The sequence below is a fragment of the Salarias fasciatus genome, chromosome 16 (assembly GCF_902148845.1).
Source record: "Salarias fasciatus chromosome 16, fSalaFa1.1, whole genome shotgun sequence".
Lineage (NCBI taxonomy): Eukaryota > Metazoa > Chordata > Actinopteri > Blenniiformes > Blenniidae > Salarias > Salarias fasciatus.
In genome coordinates, this window is record NC_043760.1 from 21,282,998 (window position 1) to 21,295,221 (window position 12,224).

Sequence of the window (12,224 nt, forward strand, 5' to 3'; positions counted from 1 at the left end):
TCACTGTATTTCTTCACTGAAGCACAGCTCTGAGTGTTCACGTCTTGACCTTAAAAGATTGCATTTCATGAACATTAAATGGAAAAAGAAAAATCTTTACAAAAGATACTTTCTCCAGAACTTCACCGCTGACCCTCGGCTAAATTAGAGCGACTCTTCCTGCTGGATGAAAGAGTCTCTGCCACGGGTCATTTGTCTGACAGACTTTGAAGGTCTTGGCTCGAAGCCGGCTACCATGCTAATGTCAGGCGCCTCGGTGGTACAATACAGGTCATTTCCCAGTCTCGGCAGACCTTCCGTCCCCGCGAGGATTCGCAAAGAAAAGCTCACTTATCATCTTCCCTCGTGAGCCGCCGTTAATCTCTCCTCCACGATGGGAGACACAGTGGATTTGAAGCTACCACAGTGCCGCAGATTAATCTCCATTAGCACATCTTAAGCACAGAAGTCATATTTAAGCCTCATTAAAGACGAACTCCATTTGTTGTTTATTTTTTGCAAAAAAAATAGTCTACATCCCACTGTCCTCAAGGGACTTCCATCTCATTATTTCAGATACAAATGTAAAAATCCCAGTTGGTCTTCACTTTTGTGCATTTAAGCAATTCTTCAAAACACACAAATACTTTGATTTGAGCTGTTTTTGTTTCTGTTTTATTGCTGTGGGACTACAAGCAAAGATTTCACTCATAGATTTCTCGATGCTTTCCAAAGAATTACCAAAGATGTAGATGACACAAAGCAGCTAATCCTCTTATTTGAAAGCCTTAGCAATTGTTGTCTCAAGAAAAGAAATACTACCTTTAGAAAAATCCCGATTGTTTTCCTTTAGAGGAGAAAAATACATGAGAGAGGACTGATAAAGTAAATTATTATCACCTTCCTTCAGAAAGCACACAATGAAGTCATTAGTGAGAGAAAATGTGAGGTGAATGATGTCAACATTACAATCATCTAAGAAGTCATCTGATCTTAATCGAATAACCCAAAGGCTCAAAAACAACAGAAGTGTGTGACGGGAGAGATTAATATTCCACTGTCCAGCAGCAGAGGCAGATGCTGTGGGAGTTTTCTAATAGCAGGAAAGCCCAGTGCTTTTTTAGTATGCTGCCTGCATGCTTATCAGCTCTTCCAGGCCTGAAACTTTCCCACAAGCAAGACAGCAATTGAATACAGAGTAGCTTAATTTTGGTTGCATATTTGTTAAAAGACATGGTGTATAATATCAAACACTGTCAAATCGAAAGAATTAGACACAGTCTCTTTCAACTCACTGTTTCCGCCGGGCTGTGCTGGGAGTGGCGTGCGTGCTTCTGAGGGACATTGTGTTGGGAATAATGAAAAACAAACACGGTATTAGATCTGCCAGTAGTTCTTTCAGCCAGTGAACACGCAGGAAATGGACATAGAACACAACTGGACAACAAACATGATGGCACTCAGGAAGACCTTTTTAAATGGTACCGCGGTCCGCTGAGGACCTGCTGACAGGAAAACGCTTAGCAGCCGCATAAGGAAAGCCAGCTCTGTCCTGGGGTGCGCCCTCCACTCGGTGGAGGTGGCGAGAGACAGAAGGAAGATGGCCAAGCTGTCGTCCATGATGGACGTTGACTCACACCCCATGCAGGACGATGACGTCTCTGCAGAGCTCCTTCAGTGACGGGCTCCGTCACCCACAATGTGCGAAGGAGAGGCAGCGCAGGCCTTTCCTTCCTGCTGCCATCAGAGTGTATAGCCAGCGCCGCTCATCACCATCATCCTCAGCTGCGACTGTCCACAATGCTGCTGCAACACTGCAATTTACAGTTGCAACATGGCGCTGAGAGACAGCTTGTTCTCTGTTTGCTGCATTAATAGAGACTTCATCCAGGGAGAGAGTGCCAGGCTGAGAAGAGACATGGACGGACAGACGGCTGCCACTCAGTCCGCTTCATACATGGACAGGCAGCAGTAGCGATTAACTGTCAGCCCGTAAAAACAGGAGGGAGCTTTCTTCCCTTTTCCCTGACAGGCGGCCGCAACAGTGACGGAGAAAGCCAGTATGGAGGAAGTCATCTGCATCTAAATAAAGACCGCCAATGGCTTTGTCAGAGTCCATTAAGCAAATTGCTACATTTGATGAATGCATCTACCATCTCTTTTTGTCCCACCCCATTCGTACAAATCACCCCGGAGCAAAAAATGGCTTTTGTTTGCTTTCCTAAACAGGGAGGAGACGGAGTGAGACGTGAGAAGAAGAATGCATCGAAATATTATTTTGATGCAAATTATGATTGATTTGCTTATTGTGTGATGCATGAGATGGGCTGCCTCGTATCAGGTGCACGATGAATAAAAATCACTCCAGGCAACACAGACCTGTTTTGATTAAAATTTGGAAATCCATCACCTTTGCATTGATGCCAAATGAGACAATTATTGTTTTATATTATTTAATTATTTCTTCTTTTTCGGTTATTTTGCACAAACAGAGAAGCTGCAGACGGTTGCTCCACACTGTGGCTCGAAAACAGTTAATTCTTGCTCTTTCTCCTCTCAATTAAGGGGCTAGATTGTTGCCGCGGCATCATTAGGTAGGTCTCGGTTATCTGTCAAAGCGGAAACAGCTCCAGGTTAATAGCTGCAGTTACTCACTCTACTTATTCAACTCTGGCTGCTTTCAAAAAGGCTCATTTTCAAGAAATGCTGCTCAGTTTGATTCCTCTGTAGATCACACGGTGCCTGTTTAAACAAGAAATCAAAAATAACCATCTTTTATATCTTGTATGGCTTTCCAAGGCTTTTATTTCATTATATAACTATCTCACCATACCTTTTAATCTGTTTCTCTCTGGACATGGTAGTCAAATAAATATCTTTTGTGAAAATCTCACATATTAGACATTTCATGGCATGACTGAAAGCTCCTAACTGCAAACACATTTGTCCATTTGGGGAAAAAGAAAAAGAAAAATCTGTTGTTGTTATTATTAAACAACCTTGTCTAAGAAAAACACAAACATCGGAAAAACGTGAAGTGTAAACCCAAGTGTTAGCGCCTGAAGCTCAAGATTAAACTTTGTTCATCTCACCTCCAAAGCTGTCATCAACACCCCCCAACACAGACATAAAAACACCATCAGCACCTCCAGGAAAATGGCTGACCTGTTATCTCCAGTGTGCCTTCAATAATGATAATTCAAAGTGATACCTCGTCCTGGTAGGAGAACTAAAAGCCCTGGGGCAGCCGTGGCAGAAGGGGAGAGGAGGGAAAAAAAAAAGAGAAAGAAGTCAAATCAGACCTATTAAGTGGATTAGGAGTTATCTGCAGCACAGCATGTAATTGGTTTTGTGTTATCGTTGTAACGTCAGATAGGTGCTAATTGAAAAGCCAGTTTATTAGTGGGCAGACAGTCTGCAGAGGGTTGGCTTGTGGTTTGAAAGTCTTGTTTCTGAGAGCCTCCCAAATGATTACAGATAATAGACTGCTTTTACTGATGCTTGCACTTCTCTCGGATGTTATTCCCCCCGCCGCCACTTTTCTGCTGATTGCGTCCTCTTTTTGCTTCTAAATCTTAGGAGAATAGGTCTCAATGAAGAGGCAATAAGATTGGTTCATTCTTAAGATTTTATTTCAGATATCGCGGTTTACTGGTGTGCACCTTGACTTGGGAAGCTGTAACGTGCTCTGCCAAGTCTTCTGATGTTCAGATGGGCTGCTTGCTGTTTGGCTGTAAGGAGAAAAAAAAAATGCCATAGAGGCTGCTGATGCATGCGGCTAGCTAGCATGCATTATTCAAAAAGTGAATGCAGTAAAGATGATGTGCCTGACTCACGCTGGAGGATGGACTGCCACCGCAGGCTCTCGTCGTAGTTCGCCTCATCAGGCGGAGGAAACCGTTCATTTAGAGCTTTTTGTATTATCTGAATCCCACCTGTGAGTTTTCAGGAGGTATAAAACCAATCATGCAGCAAAACAATCTATGAGACGATGATTCTTTATTGCTCTAGGTGCTAGAAAAGCGATACAGCTGGGTTTTACCCCACAAATGCAAGAGTCTTGTTCATACTCAGCAGCAAATGCCAGCGACTATTTAGCGCGTATACGTAGAAAACGAAGGTACATTGAATTAGTTTTTTTTTTTGTAAAGTGAATTAGAATTGGCTGTCACACTCACTTTATGCTGGGTTTGCTTTTATCACCGAAGAACGTTCACAGTAAAGCAGGCATCTGCAGGCCGAGCTAATCTTCTTTGCCTCGGCGCTGAAAGGTATCCTCCACTTCTCAGCATTATGCTCACAATGCTGCTCGTCTCAATTCTGACATCAAACTAAGAAATGGGCCCGTTGTATGAATTATAGCTGACTGGATTTACACACATCTGTATTTTGAGGTTTTGCAACTCCTAAAAAAAGTGGCCTGTGTGTGAAGCAGAAAGCTAAAAAAAACAAACAAACTATTGCTTTTTATTTTCGGGGATATCTTTAAAAGTTGTGTCGAGGGCCGCAGTAATTTCAATGAATCGGTGATTGTTATTGACAGAGGGGACACAAAAGCCCGGGAAGATTTCTGTAACATTTGAAGAAACGTCTCACACTAGATTAGCCGAGTCATTATCGGGTCATCCACATAATTGTGGGTGATAAGAGCTTCGCCGAGTCTCTGAGTGCTGTGTTTAATACCCATGAACATGTTGGCTAGACACATAATGAAAGATGTTTCTGATCATTTTGAGTAGAGAAGCGGTTAAGATTTTATCTTACAGCAAAAAAAGATAAGGAACGCTTTGTATGTGGAATTTGCATGTTTTCCCTGTGTGTGTGTGGGTTTTTCTCCAATTATTCATCAATCCAACGTGACTGAGGTCAAAAAACACACCTATGTGTAAGTGTGCACGGCTGGCTGTCTCGCAGTATTTACACTGAGATCGACGAGCAACCCGTCGATGGTGCAATTTATCTTTCCCCGTAGATCGCCTCCAGCGCCACATGAGCATAAAGTTGGAGGAAGCAGTATAGAAGATCGATGAATGGATGGAGAGGATGAACACGGAATTGATTTTTTTTTCTTCTTGTTTTCAATCATTTATCGAGCTGCAACAGTTCACCATGTATACTCATTTAACAGAATGCTTATTGAAAGTCAAGTTTCTCTTCCCCTGGAAAATATTAACTCGTGATTTACTCTGCTTGTAGTTTCGTCTTGATCTCCCCTAACTGCCTGGCTCCTCACATGCCTCATGTCTTCTCTGTATTCTTGTAATTCTGTTGGTCTGGTATGCTTCTAGGCAGGCAGAGTGCATCAGGTTTATCATTGTTTTTTTTTTTTCGTCAGAGACAGCAGCCTGCTGTGGGAAATAAGCCGGTGCTGACAATGAAGAACAACAGTTCAGTGTCGGGCTGTAAAGCTCCGCAGTGGAGCTGAGGAAGACTTCAGAGCCAGGTAGCAGACTTTTTGAGAGAAATTCTTTCCTTTTCAGTGATCGGTAATGACAAAAATATATTTAAAAAAAAAAAGCAGCTTTACTGTATCTGTAATTTCTGTATCTGCTGCACACAGTTTCGAGGTTGTCACCAACACATCAGTGCTGCAGATGAACACAGATGATTCAACACTTCACATGGTTTTTTTGAGTTTTTATCAGCCTGGAAGCTGCTTAATAGAAATGTTTAGGGTACCTGAAGTTAAACTGAACAGTGAAGAACTCCAGTGTTTGACAAAAGACTGTTAAATAAGAACGTGCTCACAACGGTTGAAGGGCAAAGAGTTTGTAGCCTGGAAATAAAGCAAAGTAAGAAAGGTTTTGAGCGGTAACGGAGTACCACACAAAAGAGGAAATACAGTTTTGTAAAATGATTGGGAATTATTTCTATTCTTTGAATATATATCTCAATTTACAGACGATTTCAACTGCAAAATGTATATCAAATTGTCAAAACCTATGTGGCATTTTCCTGTTTAATATAAGTCATTAAAACCTTTAAGAATGAGCAGAATGAGACAATAAAGCTCACTGTGCTAAAAAAAAAACTGCTGTGATAATTATAAAAAACATTCATTGCTTCCATGTCTGTTACCCTGTCCTCACTCGAACTCCATGATTTGTTTTCGCAGTCCCAATCAGCATTTAGATGCTATTTCTACTCTATATTTTTCTCTAATTATTTAAAAAGCTTGAAGTTCTGGATGAACTGTGATTTGAAATAGTTTAGCAGTTGCTTGCCTGAATATTCCAGCAGTTTCTGAGCAACTTTATCATTTATTTAATGTTGTCTTCACAGAGCATTTCTGCCTGTGTTTACCTTTTAGCTCAATGTTAATGTTTCATGAATATTTAGGGATATTTTCCTACTCAGCCACAAGCAGCTAGTTGCTAACAGTGTCTTACTGGTGTTTGGTGCAGCTGATGTGATGAAGTGGAGTTTTCAGAGAGGTTTTTTTTTTTTTTTTTTTGGCTGTAAACAACTTTCTGCTGCAGTTGACACTGAGAGCTGCGAACAACACGGCAAAGAGCGAGACGGCAAATCAACTGGAAGTAGCTGCAGATTTAGCTGATAAGTCTTTGTTGAAGTCATCCGTGCTGTCACAGTATTGATTACAGCAGGTATTAAGTCAACAAGCCCTGCATGGAGTCAACTGTGACGTTTTCAGGAGGAAAGTCTTACAAAAAAAATTCAATCTGAATGCCAGAACACAATAAATTGAACACATAAAATGCACTATTCACATGTTCACGTTCTCTGTAAAGTCATAGCCTGGACAAACGAGCCAATCACAAAGCAGACAGACGAACAAACACAATCACATCTGTCATGTTTTGCAGATGTGTGGGAGAAAGATGAATTCCCCCACAATCCCCTGTTTTCACATTGAAAACTTGCAAACTCCACACAGAAATGTCAAGGTCAATAATCAATCCAGGGTGCTGTGAGCGGTCTGCAGAATCCTCCGATTCATCGTGCTGCTATTCATGAAAACCACATGAAAGATCATTATGCAAGCTTGTACAAGTACAAGCACAAGTGTCACGTTTCCAGTAGAATGCACATACTGTATGCACAATGTGCATAGAATGCACTATGCAAATGAAAAATTAATTAATGATAATTACTGGAGTCCTCCGTCGGCCTTTTTTTCTCTTCACACTTTTCCAAGAGCATCTATAAGAGTGTTACTTCACATCCTACTTCAACACAATATTTGGCATATTATGTAAAAAGCTCTCGGATACTGTAAATTTAATGCTGAAGTAGCTGTTCAGTGCATCTCGTTTCAAAACTGAACAGCTCTATTTGGACGACTGTTTACTGTCACAACGAATGGCAGTCAGGCGTTTTCAAAAGACATCTCACTGATTGTCTGAACACGCTGACTGAAGAGTGTCTCCTCCTTGAGCCCACCGTGCTTCCTCCCTGTGCTCTCCCATCTCCCCCTCGCCTCCACCCACCACAGCTGCCTCCCCGGCACTCTGAACTCTCCATCCCTGGAAGTTCAAGGGGAAAAAAAAAAAAAAAGAAAAGAAAATCAGCCGCCATCAATCACTAATGCAAATGAGAGGAGAGCTCTTTGGAGCAGCTCAGCCTGTTGAACATCACACGGCACAATTAAAACCCCCTGAATGCAAATCATCTTCAGAAGACCACTAAATGAAAAGAGCCTTCCTTTTAAGAGCGCTCAACAGTGGCAGGGTTTTTCAAAGGCTTTTGCCCGCGTGTGCAGTTTAATGATGAAAGTCAGGACGGAGGATGTGTCGGAGGGAGCCCGCACCCTGCGCCGCAAGGCTGTTACCATGACATTAAGTAACAATATTGAACTCGAGAGGATGGTTCAACCATGCTGTTCCAATCACTTCATGGCACTGGTGGGAGTTACGCAGTGACATTATTTAGACGTCCATATGTAGCCATGCTCCACATCCTCGCATAAATCAGCTACAGTACTGCTAATTAAGAGATGGACCTATAGGGACCTTCTAATTTGTGTGTTTCAAGTTTCTTAATTTCTTTAAGTATTTCACCTTTTTTTTTTTTGTCTCTGCTGCAAAGTTTGGGAGCAAGGTAAAGCTTCTCTCACAGGACTCTGGCCATAACCAAGTAATTAAAAAAGGACCCACTAGGCTCAAACTTTATTATTCTCTTCTTTAGAAAAGAAAAAAAAACTCTCGGATGTTCTTAAGCACTCCTCAATGGGCTGAGGTTAGACGCCTATTGTAGCAGCTGAGATCTTGCTAAATGTTTTTACCTGGATGGTAACTGTGACACCGTGAGAGCGAAGTCGATGCTATTTTGAGTGCCTTCTCTTTGCATTCCTCTTTGAAACCTTTCCACGCAGCCCCGGGGTGCAGCATGTTTTCATGGCGAATTGCATTCAGTGAGTCCACATGACTATGCAAAACACGTTGTCCTCTGTGTGTCCAGACATAAAGCTGTACTCAGTGCCCCTGCCTAGTTCCTTGCTGAATGCATTGAAGCATATAAGAGACATAAGGAAGTAAGGAAATAAGACTTCACGCTTTTTTTTTTTCCAGGGTTGAACGCGTAAGCGTCATGATTTAACAAGGCTCACAGTAATTTCCACAACTTTTAGCTCTCATATAATAATGGTTGACAATGTCATCATTTCAGAGGGCTTTACAACCCAGGAGTCTTAAATCAAAATTATACACTTTTTTTTTTAAAGTATATAATTTGAAGAATGCCATGACAAAAAATGATTACTGTGGTAGAAGCCAGTTACTTCAGCTTATACCACAACAGAAAGAAAGAAAAAAATGGAACACTTCAAAATTAAAATAAAAAGTAAAAAAAAAAAAAAAAAAACATTCTAACCACCATTCATCAGCATCCCTCGTTGCCATTGCATGTTTTAAAAAGCACAAAACATGAAGTATTAAAATGACACATTAGCATTAAATGGAGGTTATTTACAGTCTGGAAGCAGTTGCCAGGCAACCAGTCGAGTCCTTTTGAATGTAATTGCATCTGACAAAAAAAAAAAAAAACAGTAGTAACCTGTCATCAAAATCACATTTTTTTTCCTTTTTTAGCATATTTTTAAATAAACATATTTTAAAGATCTTTCTAGGTTCCACTCATCAGGTTTAACACTTTCTTTTGTTTATCTTGTTTTTCCAACCGCAATCATTCAGTGAGAGAACAAGAGTGTCACATGTTAAATGATCCAGGTGTCTGAAACCGACTCGTCACACAGTTATGCAAACGGAAGCTCTTTGGCAGTAATCACGTCCCTCGCGGTTTCCCTGAGCCTTTATATGAATAACTGAAATCACTCTGAAAGAAAAACATCAGACAGTTTAACCAAAGGTATCATACATTTTTTAATGTGGTCATCAGAGTTGACATCCCCGGGTCTGATTCAGACGGGTTCGTTTGCCACTTAGAGGACAAAGAGCATTTCGTCTCTCCGCTGGAACGCCATGCTCATTTACCATGGAGACGACAGGGGTCGAGGCTCGGTTCATGTTTGTATTCCCTGTGCTCGTTACCCTTTAGGCACATTATTTATAACGCCATAAGCTTCCATTCATACACTATTGATACAAAGTCTTGTCTGGTTTAACTTCAGTGACTGTCGGTGCCTTTACAAATAGGATGGGATGTGGACAGTGAACCAGCTAGCTCAGCTGTCTGGACCTGTTCACTACATCTCTGTAGATTGTTGGAAATAAGCTGAATTCTATCCGACATCCATCTTGAATCTGTCAACCAGGCTTTTATCCAATCTCATCAGGACAAATGCAGCTCTCTATATACATGCCTGAATCGATCAAATGTCTTACAGTATGTTGAAAATGCAGCATGCAGCCTTATTACCATGACTGTCAGAGAACATTAGAAACCACAGCAGGTTCTTCTCTCTGACAAGTTTTAAAAGTACTGTATCAGTCAACTCAGACCAATATACATTTATTTATCATTTGTTTGTTTGTTTTTTGAAGTTTTCATTTCTTTTCAAGCTGAGGTTCTCAGCTAGAACTCCTCTCGCTGTCCTACGGTCCAGCTCGGGGGGATCGTCTTTTCTTTTTTGAGCCCCAACTCTTTGAAACAACCTCCCCCGGAGATCAGGCTGGCTTTTCCATCGGATTTCACTCACTCTTACAAAAATAATGTTTATAAGCCGACTCGCACAAAGAGATTGTGAAATAGAAGGTAGTTTGATGTTTCACACTCAATCCTGAGATATTCTTTAAAAACTGAATTTTCAGACACATTTTTAGTGGAATGCATGATTCAGGCTTTCTTACTTTTCCATTTTCCCCCAAATTGTTTAATTTCTTTTGACCTCTCTTTTAAATATAAATTTCAATCTGTTTTTTTCTCTCCTCCACCTTCTGATTGTTATTATTCCTCTAAATTTGAAATACTCTAAAGTTTTGTTGGCAAGAAAAGTTGCATAAAGTATTTCTGAATTGTTTGGGTTATAAGCAATTCATGTTTTCTGATTGATTAAACACAGCTATCTTGGCAGCCGAGCACATTTCCCTCAAAGTAATTAATAATAATAATAAAAAGAAGTCTTGAGGGTGACACCCTTTAATTAATCACTAAAATATGAAAGATAATGAAAATTTGAGGAGACACTGTGAGAGGCCAAGTAATGAGGCCACGGTGAAATCTGGGTTTTAATGAGGGCAAAGCGTGCGGTCTCCGGCACTGAGAGGACAGCTGGAAACCGATCACCTGTGGATATCATCGCCCCTGAAGAGAGGACCAATATGTCTCCCAGCGTGTTTATTCATCAGGAAATACCGTGTTACTAATTTGCGTGTGTGTGTGTGTGTGTGTGTGTATGACAGACATTGACATTAATTAAAATTCTTTCCTGCCAATTCTCTATTCAGCAAGCCTTCCAGTGTCTTCGCGAGTTGGGGACAATTAAGACAGAAGCTGGAGATGTTGCTGTCATTAACTCCCACCTTGCCGTTATCCATAATTAAACTCTTTCAATAGTATTGTGATTTTCCTTTTTGTTGGCGCTGCTTCTACACCTGAGCACCAGCTCGGCTGTTGGGAGATCAGTGGCTCCTGTAATCAATGCGTTTACTGCCTGACAGTCGGCTTTGGATGGGCAGAGACGCGCTACAGATGAGAAGATCGCAGCTAGCAGTGATCCAACACACCATCTGCTCCTGGAGCTTAGAAAGCTGCGCTGTGAATGAAGCACCTCCTTCAGTCCCACAATCCCTCAGCTGTTTTCAGAGGAGAGGTGAAGAGGTTCGATGAGGGGGCTCGACTATTGTCACAGAAATCAGTGCAGTGATTTAGACTCTTCTTCGAGTTCTGTCAGCAAAGTTACTGAAAAGCAGCATAGTCATAACAAACGAAACACCATACCGACCTTAGAGTGCATATATTTATTTAGAATTTAGAGTTTATTGAAGTTGGTAAAGTTGTTTTGGCTCTTGTGGTGATTTAGGTAAGGCCATGTAGCATCTGATTAGGAAGGTGAATCAATCCCGGAGGCATTTTAGCAACGACTGATCTCTGGTCTCTAGTCAGGGGTCGCTTAACATTTTTAGTGAACAATAGTCAAATGAGTACCAAAACATGATGTTTGGTTTTTACTGCACTGAAAAAAGAATGAAGTTGGAAAAACATCAATGAATTGCTTCAATTGGTAACATCTGCATGAATGAAGTTTTTTTTTTTTTTTTTAATTAAGTTAATTAGTTACATACACTGAAAACAAGAGAAATTAATTTACAGCAAAACCGGCTTTATGAAATAATGAAAAATTAATACGCCACAGTCCGAAGATTGATCCGTGGCTTTAGGTAACGGTACACACACCATTTACAGAATCAGTCCACCAGCACTGTGAGAAGTACACTCCGCCTGCATCTGACAGTGATGTAACATTAGTGTTCAAACACAAGTTATCTTTATTTTATTTATTTATTTATTTATTTATTTTGAAAAAAAAACTTTGTTTCTTGTTCAGCTTCGTACCGTCGCATACTGCAGTGATCCGCAGACTTTGGCGGACTCAGTACATCAGTGTGAAAGGGGAATGAAAGGAAGAATTATAAAGTGTTCCTTTTATGGCATGAGTTTATCCTTTCTCCAGTATTCTGTTTCCTGCGTGACATTACGCGTGATATTTCTAACAGTGTCTCCTGCCTCCATGCAGACCATCTTTCACTATGAAACTCACCCAGTTTCATGGTTTCCTGCTCTCATCACACTCCTCAGTTGCAGCCAGGTTGGTTGGGCTGATAAAACTC